General features: G+C 40.6%; 1 long non-coding RNA gene across 1 annotated transcript; it reads right to left on the reverse strand.

Annotated features, from left to right (window-relative positions):
• Positions 1-10,879: 10,879 nt before the first annotated feature.
• On the reverse strand, positions 10,880-12,510 carry LOC121664660. The gene is made up of 2 exons (XR_006016079.1): positions 12,324-12,510; positions 10,880-11,155 (listed from the first exon to the last, which is right to left on the reverse strand). It is a non-coding gene; the product is annotated as an uncharacterized LOC121664660 (long non-coding RNA).
• Between the last annotated feature and the right edge of the window lie 4,006 nt (positions 12,511-16,516).

Here is a 16,516-nt window from a genome sequence, read left to right on the forward strand (position 1 = left end):
AATGAGAGAGAAAAAGAAATTCAGAAACATATGCTAATAAAGTGATAGGGATTAAATGGTTCTATATGCGGTCAACTGGTCATAAAGTTCTAGCAATTCCTGGCCTTTTTCATACTGCAGATCAGTCTGTGAAAGCTGATGCATGAAGGGAAATATGGTACCTGAAAGAAAATTATTCATTATTGAACAATATTGGGTAAGAGGGTAACTCAGATCACTACCTCTAGTTGCACCAAGGGACGAGTCTGGAGCCGCCACCAAAACTATGAGCTGTCTGCCAAGATGCTTCTGGTAAAAAATACATATGAAATATTGTTATCTAAAATTGGTATCTGAGATTCATATCTGTTTTCCAGAGAGGAAAAAAGAAAGCCAACATAGTAAAGAAATATATTCACTACTGAGCACTTACAGATCTACTTTTTATAATACCAACTGCTAGGATAAATGGGAGGAAACACTTCCTCCTATGAAATTCTCAGGCTTGTTAAATTCAATAATAAATACTTTTACTTAATACTATGAAACCCTTCCTTCTCTGAATTATCTCTATTCCTTTATAGGAAAAGCAAAATAAAAAGCTCTGTAAGTTCACAGCAGAAAACACTATTTCTATCTATATGTCTAGTTATCATGGAATTAGAGTTTGTCTTCATAGTTTTGCAAGCATGTGTACAGAGGACACAAAATTTCTGTAATATAAGCACTTGGCTTTGTTTTTCCACATCTGAATGTTAAGGGAAGGAAGCTGAAATATCCCTGGTGATATCAATCATAGAAGCATAGAATACTGGGTTGGAAGGGAACCTCAAGGATCATCTGGTTCAGCATTCCTCTTAAAATTCTGTCTTAAAATTTTCTAGTGTCAGGGTAATTAACCATTCTCAGTGGAGATAATTTCAATGTCTGACTGTTCTCATTGTGAAAAATGTTCCTCTTATGTCTAATTGAAATCTCCCTATGAGTAACTTGCAACTTATTATCCCTTGTCTTTCCGATGTAACTCCTCATAAAAACAGAGTTTCCTTTGTCTTTGCAGTAATCTTTTAAATACTGAAACATGGCCTCCCCTAAGCCTTCTTTACTCAAAGCTAAACAAACCTGTCTCTCTCAGCCTCTTGAGCTATCTCAGCTCAACCCAGCTCTCTGCTCAACCCCTTGATCATCTCTGTGGCCCTTCTTTGGACCTTTTCCAGCCTGTCCACATCTTTTTTGTATAGTGGAGACCAAAACTGAGCAGAGTATTCCACCTGTGTCTTGACCAGAGTTGAGTAGATTAGAAAGATGACTTTTTTGTCTCTGCTGGTGATGCTCTTGTTGATACAGCCCAGCATCTCATTGGTTTCCTTTGCTGCATCATCAAAGAGTTCACTCATATGGGCTTGTTGCCCCCCAGATCCTTTCCACTGCCAGGTAGATCCCAACCTGTCCTGCACTCCTGGGTTATGTTTTTCCAGGTGGATTACCTCACACTTGTCTAACCTCACTTGGTTAGCCCACTCTTTCAGCCTATCCAGGTCTTCTTGCAGGGTGGCTCTCCCTGCCAAAGCGCCCACTTCACCACTCAGCTTTGTATTATTGGCAAACTTTATCAGGTTACGCTTGATCCCAACTTCCAGGTCACTTGGGAATATACTAAGCAAGAAGAGATGAAGATATGAAACATTATTACATACATAAAGATATTATGAAGATATATTATGAAGAAACATAAAATACACAGAAAGGGATTTTGCTAGCACTGCTCTTACAGCTTAGTGGTGGTAGCTGCTGTGAAAGAATGAAATACTGCAAAACCTGATTACAGTTATGCTTATTCAGGAAAAACCAACCTAAAACTTACATATGTTTGAGCATGTCCTTCAGTTCTGATCCAAACTCACTGATTTCAGTGTGAATATTTTACTCATTAAGCTTCATGTAAGTAAAACAGAAGTTCTCAGGTTCTGCTCAGTCTTGAACATTTGGTTGGAAAGAAATGAGGTGAGCAAAGTACTTGCCACACCTCAGACAGAGCTAAAAGCACAAAGTGAGAGCCAGAGCTCCCGGTGTGTGGATGATCTGCCACATGGCTGCAAGCTATAGGTCAGGGGTCCCTGAAATAAACACAGGAGAAGGGGCAATTCTATATGAGACAATGCATCACTGTGTGGGAGATCCCCGCACTGTCAGTAAGTCAGCACAGACAGTGCAGTTCTAGCAGGGTCCCAGACTTGTACCTTTCAGACAGTGTAAAGTATCACACTTAGCTCTCCTTGAAGCCCATGTAGCTACTTATGCCAGGCAACAATGAGAAGAAGGCTTAGTGGACACTAATATACAGACCACAGATCAGTGTCCACAGATTAGTGGACACTAATATACAGACCACAGATCAAATGGAGAGGCATTTAAGTAACCACAATATCTTTGTGACTGCACCTTATCAGTCTTTTTTTTCTGGATAACATTTAATCTCAGCTAAGAAATCAGATAAAAAAACCCTAACCAATCGAAAAAAAAAAAATTCGAAGCACTAGGTGCATTTGTTTAGTGATTATTCTTTTTTTGACATAACATATAACTATATATTAATCTACAAGTCTTTTGTTTATAACAGATATTAGCCCTCTTATCAGCATTTGCAATGAAAAGTCTGTGTTTCTGTGCATCAGGTAGAAAATGCACTTGGCTTCTGCACGTGTTTCAAGTTGTAGATGAAGCAGTGGTTGGCCGGAGAGTATTCATAAATACCTTACTAATATATTTTAAAGTTGGGATAATTAATCTTACCAAATATTTACAGAGTAAATTTATACCCTTGATTTAGATATCTTTGATGAATTTGGCTGCCTAGTTCTTTTGACACCCTTCTTGTCTGCTGTTTTGTAAACCTGCCATTAGCCAGTGAATCACTGAGCTATTAACAAAGTCAGTGTCAAGGTAAGTATGATAAAGAAGCAAAGCTATTTCATAACACTTCAGCAATACACAATGCAGACAGGTGAAAAGAAAAAAGGAAATTTTTAGGACACTGTACAATGCCAAAATATCTGTCCCCATTTACTGTGCAAAAGAATTGGAAAAGCAAAATACTACTTGAATATCTGAGTCTCTGTCTCTATAAAAACTGGAGTGAAATTATAGCACCCCCTTGTTCCTACTTGAAACCAGTACTGACAGCTTATAACTCACCTTTCAGCTATTCCCAGGAAAGACAAACCTTTCAGAAAAAGAGATTTTCATAGTTAGAAATATAATGACCAAATTAAGAGCTTGACCCTGTGCAAAATACCGGGTGTATTGGTTTTACATGGCCTGGTTTTGGGTAGCAGGGGAGTGCCACACAAGCAGCTTCTGTCAGAAGCTGCTGGAAGCTTCCATCATGTTCAGCAGAGCCAATCTCTGATGGCTCTGAAGATGGACATGCTGCTGGCCCAATTAGAGAAGTTGGTAATGCCTCTGTGATGATGTACCTAAGAAGAAAATCAAAACAGCGTATGTGCAGTTTTTTCCCCAGGGGTGGTGAGGCGCTGCTGTGGCTTCTCCTTCCCAGTGCCCTGCATGAAGAAAGGTGTTAGAATAGTGCCAGTGCCACAGCAGGCACCGCTGCCTGAGCGGCGGCGGCAGCGCCACAGAGCTGGCAGCTAAAACATGGCAAGTGATTCCCCGATGCAGAACCTAGATGAAATCAACCTCTTGGCATTGCAAGATCCTGCAGAAATCTTTGAATCGGTGGAATTTGTTGACAATAGTACTTATGAGCAGCAAATTTCCTTCTAGGAGCATGTAGGGAAAGACAACATGGTGGCACCAAGGTCAGTGGAAAGAAAGAGGGGGAAGATGTGCTCCAAGCATCAGAGTCGAAATTCCTCTGCAAGCCATGGTGAGGACTATGATAAAACAAACTGTCCCCCTGTAATCTATGAAGTCCACAGGGAGTGTAGAAATCCACTAGCAGCCCATGGGAAACATGTCATGCCAGAGCTAGTGGAGGCCAAAAGAAGCTGTAATCCAGTGGGAGATCTGAATAGAGAGAGATGGTCCCTGCTTCCAGAGATAGAGAGAGAAAGCCCTTGCTTCCAAACTAGAACAGCCTATCCTTAAAAGACTGCAACCCGTTGAACAAGTGACGCCACAACTGTTCTGGGAAAACTGTTTTGTCCGTGGGAGGGACTCACAGCATAGCAGAAAAAAGACTTCTCCCTGAGCAAACTGAAAAAGATCTTGAGTAACGAACTGACCAAAACCCCCCCACGCCCTGTCTCCCTGCGCTGCAGTGGGAAGGAGGGAGGGGCTAGGGGGAAAAATGTGTTTTAAAGGCTTTAGTCCTCATTATCCTCCTCCGACTCTATTAATAATAAATTTTCTTTAAAAATTTGAACCTGTTTTGCCCTTAGAGTGTTTTCTTCCAGTCCTATCTCAACTCGTGAACCATTCGGATTTTTTTTACCCCTCCTCTGCTCAAGTATAGCAGAGGAGAGTGAGTAAACGGGTTTCGTGGGTGCCTGGCATTTTAACCAGTGTCAAACCACATCTCTGGTCCTATACCAACTCACATAAAAAGGTCCTTAAAATGCAAAATGCACCTGCACAAGTGCTTTTGATTTTAATCCATATTTTGACGAACCAGATGTGGTTCAAAGGTGACTGATTTTATAAACACACAGAAAGTATTTTAAATATTGAATTAATCTCTGTTATGCAGAGCAGTAGAAACACATTACTTGAATTGTTACACAGGAAGAGCTCAACCATCCAGCTCTGGGGAGCTTGGGAGAATTACAGTGAAACATTTCAGTGAAAATATATGCACAGGTTGCCTTCTTCAAATCCCTCTGCAACAGTTTTTGGCTACTTTTAAACACATGAGCAGTGCCAGGAAATAGATAGTAGATAAAACTAAAGAACTTCTGCCAGGTAATCCCCTCAGTGCGATCTCTTACATACTTGCTAGCAAAGCCTTTGCAGGAACATTTTCACTGAGTTGTCTTTGAATCCATCTCTCTTCAACTTCTTTCTTGGCAAATCCCAGTATTATAGCTGTCTGCAAGTGCTTATCAGACAAGCATCTCATGTAATAATTTATGGTGGCCTTCAAAACTAGATTTCAAGTCCAATTTTTCATTATTTAGACAGTACTGTTCTCCCACTGAGTCTGTTCCATCATTATGATGGACTTAATAAATCATCATACCAGCACTGCATTACTAATTTGTCATAGAGCATTGTATATAGTTCTTTTAATTTCTAAATAAAGTTGGTTAAACACAATTACCTTATAGTGAATTAATTATTAGAAATTACTTTTGCTAGGTCTTTTAGCCGTTTCCCTAATTAAATTATATATTGAGCAAAACTAAACAAAACCCAACAAAACTGATTCATAAAATAAAACAATAAAATAAAATAAAATAAAATAAAATAAAATAAAATGGAACAATGAGGTGCATGGAAGACTTTACAGCTATGATGGATGTGGTACAAAATGTGTTGTAAGATTCAAAACAGTTTAAATGTTGTTGCCTCTGCTAATTGTGGCCTTTGTAATTGTACAGAATAGCATTCATATGAAAACAGACACTGCACTTTCAGTAGCACAAATAAGATACAACAGAAATGGAAAAACAAAACGAAATCTTTCATTTACCGTGCTAAATCTGTATTAAATCCATTTAAGGCCTCAGAATGAGCTTAGGTATTGTATATGTCCTGTACTGATACTCTGCAAACAGGTGATTTTTATTCAGTTAGACCTCTGCTTATTGCCCACTGAAATCTTTTTAAACAAATAAGTAACTTACCAGTATTTATTTTGCTCTTTATGATGAGTGAACTTTAATCTAAACCTAATTCTGTACATGAGTACACACATTTCTGCTTGACAGTGACCATTAAAAAACCATGCAGCAGTTATCCAAACACTCTAAATGTATTATTTCACAAATTGCAGGGAAAACATTTTGAAAACTTACTTTAAAAAAAACTGATCAGGAGCCGCTGTTGGGGCAGTCACGACACACATGGACAGTGCTTCTTTCAAGGGCCAAAAAGCTGTTTATTAAACAAAGCAGCTCTTTTATATGCTTTTTGTATGTTATCATTTGTGTTACATATTCATTGGCTGCTAAACTACTACAATAGCCTCACTGGCTATTATTAACTTCAATATACTACCATTGGCTACCTATAGCATAAGCATTCAAGCATTCAGAAAAATAACAGGTGTGGATATGTTGCTGGTTTTCTCCTTCTATTGTTTAACTTTCTTGCTTCTGTTGATACTACACTCTCATGGGCAAAAATTATTTGGTTTTCGTCTCACAGACTTTTCTCAGAGTCCTTCTCTAGCCAAAGTACCAGGCCTGAGCCATAATTTTACAAAGGCAACAAGGCCTTCATTTTATAAGGTTTTACTTAAATGCCCCAATCAGGGATAAGATTTACTTAAAGAAATGAATTGTCTTGATTTTAATACCCATGTAGATGAAAAAATTGTCTCAGAAATTGAAATAGCTAGTCTGAGATTCACATTCTTGGGAAATGGAGCTTTAGAGAGAGAACAAAGTGAAACCTCATGGATATTTCATTTGTATTTCACATTCTTCTTTAGTTCACCTCCACAGTAAAGCTATTGTAAATCTTTTTAGCAGACAATTGAGGAACTACTAACAGCATCTGGTTGTCTAACAAAAAGAGCCATTGATGATTTAGATGGACACTGTACTTCTAGTGTGCAGAAAGGTGTAGTTTTCTGGTGGTGATGGGAAGAGAGAATAAATCATCCTTCAAATATTCAGCAAGAGTTAGCAGATGTTTAAAGGCCAAAGAAATTAAAAACTCTTTTCAAGGAGCCTGTTATAACAGAGAACCCTCTCCTTGTTTGACTGCATAACTAGAACACTTCAAAGCTGAAACATACCAGACATGTTTATGTTAGAGGATGTGATATACTTCTGTGAAACCACCCATGGCATCAACCTACATGGTCATGTGAAAGATTCCACCTCCTAGGCTTTTTGAGATTTATTCTTCCATTTAATCGGAAAAGGTGATTTGTGACACTTTGTTAAATGAAGTTTTTAAAAATTACATATTTAGCTAGTATAATTAAGCATTATTGAGAAGCTCTAAAAGAACAGTTACCCAAGACCATGCAAAATTGTCAAAAACCAATTATATTTTAAGTGCACTATGTCTTCCAGATGCTGTTGTAAATGCTAATAGTCACACAGTTTAACTAATCATGTTATTATTACTCAATATAATTAAAGAGACACTATCAAAGTTAAAATCTGACATTTAAAATACAGCTTGTACAGGTACAAAGAATTAAAATTATGACACCAGCCTATAAATTAATAAAGCACAGAATTGGTAAAACAAATGAGACTAGTAGCAGAATAAAGTGTTCAATTTGACCTTATTGAAAACAATGATGGACAGGTACCTATTAAGTTATCTCTTTTCTGCATAAGCTAGAAATACATTCAGATCATAACACCTAGGTTATTACTGTATCCCGCAGCCATAGGGAGGAGAGGAGAGGAGAGGAGAGGAGAGGAGAGGAGAGGAGAGGAGAGAAGATCCAACAGGCAGGAATTGTGCAGCAAGATTGATTTATTTAATTATTTTGCAAACTCTTTTATAGACTTTTTTCTTCATAGTCTAATTGGACAAAGGATCAGCCACCCCCCTGGGGTGATTGGCTAGAATCCTAAAACATCGTCAAAATATTTTTCTACTGTCTACAAGGCCGCAGGGGTTCATAGTTTATAGAACGTCTGCTAATGTCTTCATGAGAGAGAAAAGTATCTCATGGGCCTAGAAAGAAGCAAGAAAATTCTTGCTAGCAGCAATATTGTATCCACACTAAGTTATTAAAATGTCATATACATGATACGCGGAAAAGACTCCACTACTGAAGTAAGCAGTAAAGTAGGTATGTTTATTCCAGTGCTGGGGCACATGTGGATTGCTCCACCAAATGCATGCGCACCAGCAAAACCATTTGGCTCGGTATAGATCAAGTTACAAACTGCATATTCATTAAATTTCCCAATGATCCATACATATTCATTTCCTAGCCCCACTTCCTATTATAATGAGCCCAAAGTTATAGCGGCCAGGTTGGAGTCTGTGGCTCAGAGCCAGGAAGCCGTGACCCCTCCAGAGAGTGTGTCCCGCAAGGGACACAGTTCCAGAGGTCTGCGGCAATCCCTCAGCCGCCAGGGATGCCTCTGCAGAAAAGGGTGCCTGTCTCAGCAGGCTGTCAGCTCTTTAGTGATTCAGCGAGAGTGACTTCAGCTCTTTTTCTGCGAGGCAAACCCCAGGCTGGACCAGGAGGAGAGAGACGGGAGGCTCGCATAGGAGTTCCGCATGAGGCAGCTTTATTAGTCCCCACCCCTGCGAAGGGGAGGCTAGGGACGAGTTCTCCCCCTCAAAGGGGCAGAGGGCTAGATCTTATAGGGATACAAGGGTGGGTGTGAGAGGATAGAGGCCAGTGGGTTACAAGGAATCTACATAGGGTCTCCCAGAGGATCATGGTTCTTGTTTTCTCTCACCTTCACCAAAGGTGCTGCCTTTTCCAAGGGGATTCTGCTGGGAGGTTATGCAATCTCCTTATCAGCAGGCCTCCCTCCAGGGCAGGGGCTGGGCATACCCCACACAAAGTCATTTCCATATGGCTTGTGCTTGCGCAGTGCCTCATGCAGGGGTCTCTGGGATGAAGTAAGGAGTCTTCATCGATCTGAACTTCTCACCTTGCTTCCTTGTGCATGCTCCCTGAGTCCCTGGCCCAAGTTCAAACCCCAAGGCTGGTTTGAACTGGTTCCTAGGTCCAAAGCAGGATCGTTTGGTCATGGCTGCTTCTCCTTATCAATAGTCTTGTATCCTACCTTTTCCTACTTGACAAATGTAATAAATGTTAGGCAAGTTATATGCATTGTTTTAGCAAGCAGCCCCTTTAGTAATTCAGTTAACCCTTGTTTCCCTGAATCATACATTCTCAGCAGCTATTCAGCTAACAAAAAAGACCATAGGAGTGCTTGAATGATTTGCATTTTATTTTGGCTTTTCTTTTATGTCCTATTAGACTCCCAAAACTGCCGATCAACCTGATACACATCAAGTGGTGGACAGTGCTCAAGGAAATATGATTGCCTGGAAAGGCTGCATTACTGGACTTGGTCATTTGTCTGGAAAGTTTTTGGGGACAACAAAACATGAAAATATATGGTCTTTGAATAACTGTGAGCATTGCTAAGTTAGTGACTCATGGCAGCGGACTTAGGTTAAAACTGAAAAAAGAAAAAAAACCCTGTTTCATAGATTTTTTCTGTATTTAGTTGGCAGATTGAGCCTATAGTTACTCCATTTCAGATACCTTCTAGGTTTGAGATTCTTTGCTATCAAGAGAGATTGCACCTGATTCTGAATACAGGCCTTATCTGTGCATATGAAGATACAGTAATAGAATCACAGAACACTTTGGCTTGGAAGACACTTGAAAGTTCATCTTGTTCACTGACCTGTCATGGGCAGGGACATATTTCACTAGATCAGATTGCTTCATCCACACCTGAACTTGAACACCCCTAGTGTTGTGTCATCAACAGCTTCTTGGGGAAACTTGTTCCAATGTCTCACCATCCTCCTTGTAAAATATTCTTCCTTAAATCAAATCTAAATGTAACCTCTTTTAATTTAAAATCATTGCACTCACACTACAGGCCTCAGTAAAAAGTGTGTCTCCACCTTCCGTATAAGCCCACTTAATTATTGCAAGTGCAGTAAGATCTGCCCAAAGTCTTCTCCAGGCTGAACAACCCCAACTCTCTGAGTGTTTCTTCATAGGAGAGATGTTCCTGCCCTCTGACCATTTTTGTGGGTCCCCTCTTAACCCGCTCTGTAACAAGTCCATGTCCTTCTTGTGCTGGGACCCCAGAGCTGGAGGCAGCTCTGCAGGTGGGGTCTCACCAGAGCAGGGCAGAGGGGCAGAATCCCCTCCCTCCCCTGCTGCCCATGGGGCTTTGGATGCAGTCCAGGACACACTTGGCTTTTTGCGCTGGGAGTACCCATGGCTGGTGTAGGAACCCAGAGTGCCGAGAATATTTCTCTGGCTGTTTTTAAGGGTTCTTACCCCCCTGAACAACACTGTTTTAGCTTCAAACCTTGGAAAAAAATTACCAACAGTCAGATAAGAACTAGAAAATACAGTGGTGTGAATTAGGTGATAGACTACTATGTAAGATTGTCACAGGGTGAAAAATTTAGAGGTTTTAGGCTTCTCTTTGTAGAGAGTAAAAAATATCAAAATGGAGGATTGTTGTTGTTCTATAAACCTTCTTCTCCTTCTTCTAATACTCCATATTCTGCAGTAAAAGTAGTTTGGAATGATTGGATAGAAAATTCTGCAGTTCCTAGTCGTGTTACTGAATAATTGGTAGGAAAGTGAAAATAACGTATGTTTTTAGTAACTATTGGTTAAAATATATTTAAAAGTGTGTGTAAATCTTGGTAATTGTCTTCACTCCTGCTTTTCTGTCTTCTATGCTGTACCTGGGTCACGCTAGTGGCTCTGTTCCTCTGATAAGACTCAATTAACAACTATCTGGAAGCATTGAAACTCAAGGAAAAGTCTCGGTTTATCTTTTAAACTCCTTGCAAGGACTTTCAGCAAATTCTCTCCCATCAGGAGGGACTTGATTTATGGCACGGTTTAGTGTCAGCTGGCTCATGTCCAGCCTCTCACCCCCAGCACCCCCAAGTCCTTTCTGGGCAGGGCTGCTCTCGATCTGTTTATCCCCAGCTTGGGTTGGCACCAGGGGTTGTCCCAACCCAGGTGCAGCACCAGCACCTGACCTTGTTAAACCTCATTGTAATAAATTCTGAGACTCAATTTGCTAATTACAATTTTATTTATTAACAGCAAGCGAGCAAGGCAAAGGCAAATACAGCGCTGGGCGACAGGGGAGTCTCCGCTCCACCAACTGCCGCGCTTTCTGCCAGTTCCAGTTCCTTCTTATACAGTCTCTTTTCCAGTTAACGTGTCTTTTCTTATGGTATTCTGCACATGTGTGACTTGTTGCTAGGGGGTCTTTTTCCTCCTGGTGGTCGCGGCGATGCTTGATCCCTCCTTATGTGGTCATTATGCTCAAGTTCCTGGAACTAAAAGCTGATTAAGCAAGTACAGATAGGGATTAGGCAAGCACATATTTGTCTCTGGCTTTTATCTAGATCTAGGCAGCTGGTTTCCTGCTACTTGATATTTAGTGAACAAAACATTCTGTTTCCTGCTACTTGATATCCTTCACACTCATGATGTTCTCATGGGCACTTCTCAAGTTCTTTATTTCATAGTCTCATAGCTTTCTTAAAGGCAGAGTTCGAAGGGGGTTACATGATAAAGGCAAGCAGTAACAGCAAACAGCAGGCAAAACCAGCTTCTTCTAATTCTGTATGCTCTATATGCTCCATATATTTTTTTCTTACAGAAGAGTGGATTATATTTGTTAATTGACCAATAAGATTAAGACACGATTCTAGTTTTCCTTTTCTTAACCTCTCCTGGTGTAATTCTAACAGTCGTAAGTCTTACACAAATTTTACATAGGTATTACACAGATTTGTGTATACAGTTTCTATCAACTCTTATCGTTTATGTGAATGCTCTATCTAAAAATGTGAACAGTATAATTTTATCTATATTTTGTCTAAAGTAAAGAATTCTGTAAAAAGGTAACACTGCTGCAGCAAGAACTGTGTTTAAGGTCTCTGCTACAGCTTTTTAATGTTTAAGGCACTTAGCATATATTTCTACTAGAAGTTAAAAATCTCTGTTTGTATTTCACTTTGATGTGGCTTCATGTATCTCAGCTTGTCCAAAGGTTCTAATTCAACCCCTGTGCTTTGGCTTCCCTCTGGGCCTGAATCCAGAGGAGCTTTCACTCCAACACCCTTAGATGGCATCCCATCCTTCAGGATTGTCAACAGCACCACTCAGCTTGGTGTCATCTGCAAACTTGGTGAGGGTGCACTTGATCCCTTGGTCTATGTCATTAATGAAGATATTAAATAGCATGGTTCCTAATACTGAGTCTTGAGGGACATCATTCATTACAGCTGGAATTAAACCACTGACTGTAACACTTTGGATGAGGCTATCTACCCTGTTTCTCACCTATCTCTCTGTTGGAGGTTAGGATTTTTTCCTTATTTTTCTTTCTCTCATGGAATTTTGTCCCATTAGTTGCAAAGAGACAATAACTACCGATACTTAAGAGAACAAAAGATGTGGCTGGGAGGAGAAGGAGGGGGAAGGGTGTAGCTGGATACTCTCTTACCTGAGGGGTTTTCTCTTGGGAAGAGCAGATATACGGAGTGGCTGGGCTCAACTCCTCTCTCGATCTCTGGCCCTTGGCATAGGAGGTCGGTCAAACTGTTGCTTACCACTGGGAGAATCCACTGCCACCGTGGAGCCCAGCCCTGTATTTCTTCTTCCTTACTGTTGGGTGAGCCTTTGCTCGTAAGAGCAGCTGTTGCACTGGGACCTTATTAACACCCAATCTGACTTGAAAGGACCCTCACCATCTATTCAGGTGCTTCAGAGGAAAACCTGGGACCCCGAGACCCTTCCCCCTTCCCAGAGGGCATGTCTCCCTGGCTGTGTGGGGCAGCTGCTACTGAGAAGCCCAGCTGCCGCTGCTCAGCCCTGCTGCTTTCTGCCATTGCCTCAGGCTATTTCACTACACTCTAACCCAGCACTCCGTATCCACCTGACCCCTGCCGCTCCTGCTGAGACTGCGGAGTTTTGTGTTACATTTTGTTTGCCACCTCAGGGGGCTGCCCACCCCTGCCGTCCCAGCCGCCTCTCCGAGGTTCCTGCTGCAGCCCATTGCACCGCCCAGCCCGCCCGCCATCACCACGTGAGGGGGAGGCGGGTGAGCTCGCGCCACAGCGCCCCCTGCAGGCGCGGGGGAATCACCGCACCCGCCCTGCCCGGCCCGGAGCCACCAGCGCCCCTGCCGGCCGTGAGCGGAACTGCACCCAAGGGGAAGGTGCCTGACAGCCGAGACAAGGCTGCTGCTGCCTTTTGGTTCTGTTTGCTGTCGCTGCGTTGCTGTTGTTTGTTTGTCTTGTCATACACACACCTACTAGTAAAGAACTGTTACTCCTTTTCCCATCTCTTTGCCTAAAAGCCTCTTAATTTCAAAGTTATAATAATTCAGAGGAAAGGGGTTCATATTTTCATTCCAAGGGACGGGGTCATATTTTCCATTCCAAGAGAAGTTTCTGCCTTCCTCAGCAAACACCTGTCTTTCAAACCATGACACTCTCATTCCACACCAAACCCATATCTTTCCAGCTTAGAGGTAAAACATCATAGGGGAGCATATCGAAGGCCTTACAGATGTTTGGTGAGATCCAAAGGTCTTCCCTTATCTACTGCTGTAGTGACTTCATCATGGCTAGATTAGTCAAGCAACATAAATGTCTCAGACGGTGGTCCACAACAGCCAAGGCAGGAAATGAGGAATTAAACACCCAAACAAAACCCCTAGGAAGAAAGACTGCATTCATATCTATCTCCAGATAATCTCAGATGTTCATCACTTGATTTCCCTTCTGAAGTCAGATATTTATGCCTGGTCATTCTCCATTAGCAATTCTGGCAGCAACAAGTACCCTTTTTACAGCATTACTAAACAGCTGTACCATTTCACTTTTACCATTTCTTCTTTTGCATGGGAAAATTAGAACCCACAGGTTCCTCTCTGCCCCCACTTCCACTCTGCCTTTGCTTTCTGAATCTGAATGTGACAGAAACTCTTACTGGATATGATGGATATGAAAATGATGACATTCACTGAAGCCTGGACTCATGTCAAGTTCTCATTTTGTTTGGGGTATTGCAAAGCCTAGGAGAATGAAAAGTCCTGGATATTTTTTCAGTCATTTTCTGAATAAGGAAAGAGATACGTGGGTCTTGCTGCCTGATACAACAAGGATTTATTCACTGAGCATTAAATAGGCAAGAAAAAAACAACTGTCACTTTTCAGAATAAAGAAGCGAAAAACATTTCTAGGTCCTCTTTCATTATCAAGAAACTTCCCTCCAGGTATTATGAATTGATACAGGAAAGAGCTGTAACATTGTATCTGAACCTCTCCTTGTCATGTTCCTTCAGATGACTGTTCAGGGCTTCCTCCTTGCATTTTGCAATCTCCCAGCAGAGCTAATTGAACAAACTAGGTAAGAGAGGGGAATCTGAGCACTGTGGAGGGATTCTTGTCAGAGCTCTTGTGATGCATGATCTAGGGATGATCATATGCAGTGGGTGCCATTTTTGAATAGTGTTTTAAACTATTTAATGTGCATTTGCAGCCATGCAAATTCTGTTCTGATGTTCAGGCATCTGACTGTCTGGCTTATATATTTCCTTTTCATTTCCAAAGCCTCTTCTATTTCAGAGAAGCCAGTACGCTCTAAGAATAAGTACTGTTGTGAAAAGCTTTTATGGAACTACAAGAATCAAGCAATTTTTAAAGTGCTGCCAAAAAAAAAAAAAAAAAAAGAAAAGAAACCAAAAACGTTTCTGTACCCAGACTGAGAGAAATTGATACTCTTTATGAGCCCTGTATAAAAACAAAGATTGCCATAACTAAAAAGCATGCATATCAATTACACTTAATTGACTTTTTACATTGTTCATATTTCTGTTAGGTTAGGCATTTAACAGAGCTTTTAAAACCCCGTTGCACTGTATTATCTGAAGCTGTTTGAGTTTTGGTTTCCAACCCTTGTGATGCAGGAATGAGGTCTCCTGCATAATGTGTTCTGCTTCAGAAAAGAGTCAGCATCTAATTTAGATAGTGTAGGTATTTTATTAATATTTTTCCCTCAAGGAGATGACCTGCTTTAAGGTTGTACTCACCTTAGCAAGTAGAAGTACTTTTGTAGAGGAAAATAAATTAATGCTGAGACACCACTGCCATCCTACATGCCTTTCAGGTATGTACCCCAGGTTCCACTGTGATTCCAATGACCGAATGACCACCGGTAGCTGGAACCCAACAGGTGCATTTCCAGAATACAGGTGTCCTGTTTTCATCTCGCCATTTACGATGTAAACTAAAGCATGATAAAAGGGGACACTTAAGAATTTTGTTTCAGAAGTTCACTCCTGCTAAGAGCAAGATGGTACAGGAAAGTGGAAGTTTCTAAATTAATGGTTTGTTGTCATCCTGTTGCAGGCATTTGATTTGCTCAAACATAGCTCCGATGTCTAAACGCTCTCTTTTTCTTTATTTACATGATATATACTCCCTCACCTATTTTTTAGTGGTTAAAAACCACTAAAATTATGACAAACAAAAAGGCCTTTGCACCTTAAAGGAAGACCATTTCAGTCCTATCATAAAATTGTCAAAGAAATACTACTAGGTTTTAAGGTTTAGTTTCAAAACCTTTATATATGTTACGTAATTCCAATAGGTCAAAATAGTTAGCATAGAAAATATTTTTTTGGTAAGTATTTCGTACCAGTAAATGACTTTCTTTTGTTGTTGTTGTTGTTGTTTTACTTAGAGGAGGTTTTATGTCAAATTGTATGCACTGAGTACATAAAATCCTGCAGAAAAACAGCTGGTAGTATTTCTTTGCTCTCACTTCTCTCATAAGGATTGAATACCTGATTTTTCCCTCAGCCAGTTTCTAGCTGCAACTGCTATGAACTGCTGTTCTCTACATAAATGACAGACATTTAATAATATTCTGTAGAACAAGGTTCAAAACATAACTAGGCTGGAAAGCAACAGGCCTTATCCTGGCAATTTTTTGTTACCAAAACCACCCAAGCTCTGACCCTTTGGCATTATTCAAGGAGGGTGTCTCCAAGAACCATCTTACAGCCTTAGTGTGTTTGATCAGGGGTTCAGGAATAGCTGGATCTGACTCAGGCTTGGGGGAGGAAATGCACATAGTGCATGGTGGCAGTAACAGCAATACATCGAGCTCCACTGGTATAGCTCAGGTGTTTGCTAGTATTGTCTTTGCCAGTGTAAGTTGTAGAGCTAATAAGAAAAAATTGAACTGCTGTGATTTATAGCTGTTTCCATATTACAGGATATAGATCCTATTTTTAGTTTGGGCACAGGAATATTGCCTTTGAGCAAGTTTCACTGACAACATGTGTTGAATTAAAAATTTCAAACATTCCCCTAACACGGACCTGTGAATACTGCTTACAGTTCATTAGGCTTTGCTGTTGTTTTGACCTTCCCTTTAATTGTTTTCAGACTGTATATTCTTTATCATTACCGCAAGCAAGATAAAATGAGGACGTTTAATACAGTTCATTTGTGCCATAAACTGACTAATTTGTAGAAATAAGGTATGGCTAAGGTAGGTTGTTTACCGATATACCATTTTCAAATTGATTACTGTTGACATATTGTAGTGTCTAATTTAGTGTCCCATTGTATTTTATGGATATATCTTTGAGAATTGCTAGAAATACACTCACATATTGAAAAG

This window comes from Corvus kubaryi, unplaced genomic scaffold (assembly GCF_017639235.1).
Source record: "Corvus kubaryi isolate FWS band 111438036 unplaced genomic scaffold, C.kubaryi_AGA036_p1.0 37302, whole genome shotgun sequence".
Taxonomy (NCBI): domain Eukaryota; kingdom Metazoa; phylum Chordata; class Aves; order Passeriformes; family Corvidae; genus Corvus; species Corvus kubaryi.